The sequence below is a fragment of the Rhea americana genome, unplaced genomic scaffold, assembly GCF_003343005.1.
Source record: "Rhea americana isolate MKP2758 unplaced genomic scaffold, rheAme1 scaffold_284, whole genome shotgun sequence".
NCBI classification, from domain to species: domain Eukaryota; kingdom Metazoa; phylum Chordata; class Aves; order Rheiformes; family Rheidae; genus Rhea; species Rhea americana.
In genome coordinates this window covers 394,756-399,572 of record NW_028186406.1, presented here as the reverse complement: position 1 = coordinate 399,572, position 4,817 = coordinate 394,756, and positions in this window count along the sequence as shown.

The following is a 4,817-nucleotide window of genomic DNA, read 5'->3' as shown; positions in this document are numbered from 1 at the left end:
AACAGAATATCACTGAAGTCAAGAACTACCCCTGCCAAGAAACAGAATCTTGACGTATATATGGTTAAAAAAAAAGAAAAGGAAAAAAGACATCAAAAAGGCACAAAAGCCTCTGGCAAGTGGGTTCATCCAGCACCTCCCATCATCCAGGTAAAGACAATGTTTGATGTCTGGGGGTTGATGAGCAAATCAGAGTATCTGCACTAACTTGTTACTCATGAGTGAGCTTTTAGACCAGCTTATTACATACCAAATGCAACTACCTACTATGGTTAATAAACGAGTGTTGATAATGTTTGTAGTTACCAAACACATAGGAAGGGAAATTTCAGACCATATCTGCCTCACACTGAGACAGAGGACACCTGAGATTTTCCATACATCTGAATGATTTCACTTTGCTTTTTTGGCACATGAAAACAGCTGGGTTTGTACTCAGTTGTGAAAGAAACTACTCTCTGTTTGCAGCTAACCAGAATCCCCCTTGAAAGCTACCTTCTTGATGGCCTGTTGGGTTTCCCACTTAGTAGGAGCATTCTAGTGACAGTACTAGAATGTAGTATCATTCGTATCACCCACAGCCCAACTGAAATCATGGAAACTAAGGAAAGCAGTCACAATTTGTTACTAGGCAGGTGAACTCCAGACACCTATTCTGCATCTTTCACAAGAGGACCTTCAGATCTTACAGCTATGTTTGGCTCTATCTGGAGACTTCTCTTCTACTCACACTTTGCTCCCTACATGGGCAATGGAGTCTGAAGCGTTACTATTTGGTGGTCAAAATACCACATGCAGTTTTCCTGGAGCCACTACCATTATAGCTAGTCCTGCATAGCTTTTATTAAATCCGTCTCCAGCAGGGTTCATGCCTACAGCGGACTGTGAAACAAACTGCAGACTGCAAACACTCAGCAATTACTCTTATGCTTCAAGCATCATTATACAACAACTCATTAGCAAAGTAAGAAAATACAGTTTGTATGAATAAATCAACAGTTTAAACCATGAAATAAATATGACTTACGACACTAGTATGCATTTTAATCTCTAGTGTATTTGTCACCCTCACATAAATTTTCATTTCTTAGTTAGTTGAAAAGCTTGAAATATAATTTCCCAACTATCCTCCTCCTCACATACAAAGCAATGTTTGCAAGCCTCAAAGTTTATCCAATTTTTCCTCTGCCATAAGTTTTAACAGTAGGCTGAAAATGTAGGAAAGGAGTAGTAAACATTAGGAAAAATAACTCTTGTGTGCAGAATCCTGCTAAATGCAAAAGTATATGCATGATGCTTGGCCACTCCCCTGAAGTCTTCTGCTCTCTGGATTAACAGCCACTTAAAAATAGCAGAATTATTTGAAAATCTCTGTGAACCAGATGCCGGATCGGTGAAACACTGGACTTGCAAGGAGCAAAATGAACCAGATCCCTGTAGCAAACCTTGGAGATAAATAGAGAGGAAATATCCAGCCTCCATTTCTTTCCCAACATGTTCCAGTTCAACTGGTACCTTTCCTTTTCTGTTTCTTGGTACTTCCATAACACTTCCCAGCCATGAGCTGGCGAGAGAGCACCTGATGGCTAAGGGTTTTCCTCTGCTAATGCCGCTCAGTGGGTGACTTGCTGTGCAACCTCTGACAGTTAGCAAACCTTCCGTTTTCTGTATCAGTATAATGAGGTAGACAATACCAGGTGAGCCACCCGTTACAAAATCCTCTGAAACATCTACCTAGGGTTATTAATAAAAGCACCCACTTTCTAATTAAGCATTTCTTGCCTACAGTGTATCTACAGGAAAGCTTTGGCACCACAGACCAGTACTGAAATATACTTTAACTCCTGGAAACCACACTCACTTAGATGGCTGTGCATTTGTTATCGTTTTGCGTGTTACTGGGTCTGAGTATTTTAATACATGAATTTGAAATATCCTCTCTATATAAACAAATCATATTTTTTTAAACTGAAATTTCAGCAAAATGGAGGAAAAGAAAAATTAAAACTTCTGGTTACAAGAACAAAACTGCTCCCAGAGAATTAAAAAGACTCTTGCCAGAAATACAGGAAAATGCATCAATATAGTAGACCTGATTCTTCCCTCAGTCACCCAGGATAAACGGATGGATAAATGGATGACTTAAATCAGCATGAGCGCTGTGCATTGCTGTGGATATTCAAAGGAAAGCATCTTTCACACAGGCACCAAAAGGTGAGACCCATCACATGAGTGCTGTTTCTCATTTCTGTTGCCTGTTCGAGGAACAGTAAGAAGCAGGTGTGCACACACCTCCCTGTGCAAAGACCAGAGGAGGGAGCACTGTGCAGCCAGCCTAACGAGATGCCCAGCTGGCCTTCAAATAACTCCTCGTTAGCCCATCGGGACACAACTCCTCGCGAAGGCCTCCATGCGTGTGGTGAGGTGGGCCACCTGGCCTCGTCTCCCAGCAGGACAGAGGCTGCTTTCGCCAGGTAACCTATACCCAGCAAGCACAAGGTTCCTCTGAGGCACATCAATGCTTCAATCACATGCAGAAACAGACTGCTGGCCAGCGGGCCCAGAGCAGAGCAGCCGCGGGGTGCACTGCTCTGCTCACTGCCGGCACCCATCAACGCTGCCTGCAGCCCCACCACAGAGATGCCCAGCAGGAGGACRCTCTGCAGAGCACAACTCTGCTCCAGGCTCTCTGCAGACAGACAGCAGAAGTAGTGACAAAAATACTCTACTGAAGTGCCCCTACCTATGTTTTTAAAACAAAAAAGGAGCATTAAAAGCTCACTTTTGGAATATAATATTGCTTACGAACCCCAGTGGGAAACTAAAATCTCACTGCAAAATGTTGTGCAAACACAAGGCAAAAACAATTCATCTACCATGAAGATTAATCCTCAACACCAATCCTCTAAGAGCTACAAGAATCAATTGGAAAACTCTTTCCTTCCCTTTCCCAAAAATACCTTTTGTGTTTTTCAGTTTCCACCGGGGAAAGAAGGAGACATACCCTGTTTTAACCTTTTTGCCCGAACAAAACCCATTGTTAGTCCACAGGGCCCGCAGCCACTTCAGCTTAGCAATTTACCCTGGCAGACACTGCAACAGCCCTCGCAGTACCTCTTACCCCAAACACAAAACAGGGGGATGCCCAGCCCAGCAGACATCCACCAAGCAGTACCTTTTGTGGAAAGGGTATTGAATGGCATTTCAACTGACAACAACACTCTATCACGCAAGGACAAAATGGCAGAGGGAATCTCACTGTTTTTAAATGAGGACCCCGAGAAACAAAACACACAACCCAGTAAGAAAATACAAGGCTCAGTTAAGAATACAGAAAGGATACAATAAAAGGAGAGTCTTAAGATCAGTTCTGCCATGTCCAACTATATGCAAGCTCTAAACAGAGGTGAAGGATAATTAGAAGTACATATACACCATGTGAAAGTTTAACTTCTGCTGGGGAAAAGCCAAAAGATCAGCTTCTTGCATCCCATGCCAAGATCTGTGCAGGCACAGGCGCACAAGACGAGAGATCCATCCCCAGCTTTGCAAGGCAGCCAAGCTACTTTAAAAGCAAACCTTAATCGTTTGCAGGGATACAAAATCAAACCCTCGAGACAAGGAAAAGATGCTGTAATCTGCTTATTTGAGGGCTAAACTCCTGCCCAGCTTCATCTTGCAAAACCTGGACTCTACAGGGACACGAACACTCACACAAACACCCCCTGGTTTTGAACCAGAGGTGAGGTAATGCCTAAGCCAGGGCATCAGGGAGAGGGGGCCACAGCCACTTCGGTCCCTCATGGCACGGAAAAGGTGAGACACACTCTGGCAGGGGAACGTCACAATCATACAAGACATTCTGCTCATTTTAGGTATTTTATTTAGTAAAAAATAAAAACTCGCCCCTGTGTTTAAAAGGAGCTGTTTCATGCATCAGCAAGTAAACCATGGAAAGAAAGGATGTTTTGGGGAGGACTGCACACAAAGGCTGATGATGAAAAGCACTTTTTTAGTTCAACCTCAAAAGAGTCCCTCTCCTAACAGCTTTATTTTTACGAGTAGGAAAACAGGGGATTGCTTCTTTCCCTCTCTTCACGGGGTCAAAAGGGTAGACAAGGGGAAAAGTCTTTCTGTGTGGTATGGGCAAATTTTCCGGAGGATCTTCCACAAGTTTGCTTATTACCATTTGTTTGAAATAACCTATGGTAGCCTTATTTGTTTAGTGTGTCCCTCCGGAGATAAATTTATAGAAAACGCCACTCTTCTTTCAGGGAAACTTCTTCCACCACAGGTGCGAGAGCAAAGGTGAAGGAGGAAGGGCAGAGTCCATCTCTGCAAACGATCTGTTTTCGCCGAAGATGGAGAACAAAAACCAACTCGCAACCGTCACCAAGAGGTCACCGGTGCCGCTAAACACATGAAGTCACAGCTGGGGCACAACTCCACGGCTGATGCCCGTGGTCGCCTGCAGGCCATGCGGGGACGGGGCAACACTCGGGCAGGGCACAAACTAAGTGACCACCCCTGGCCACCCGGACCCTGCCTGCGGCCACGCGTGCATTGCATAGCATTGCACTGCACTGCACACTGCGCACACCCACAAGAGCGGCACGCACACGCGTGCCAGGCGTTGCACAGGCACACGCCAGTGCATCGCCCAGCGCCGGGCGCTGCGCCCTGGCGCGCACGGGCACCGCGAGCGCGCGCCCTGCGCGCACAACGCCTTGCACGCTCGGTGCCCCGCGGGCGGCACACAATGCACTGCACACACAATGCCTTGCACACTCCCCCCCCCGCGCCCTGCACACGCTCCC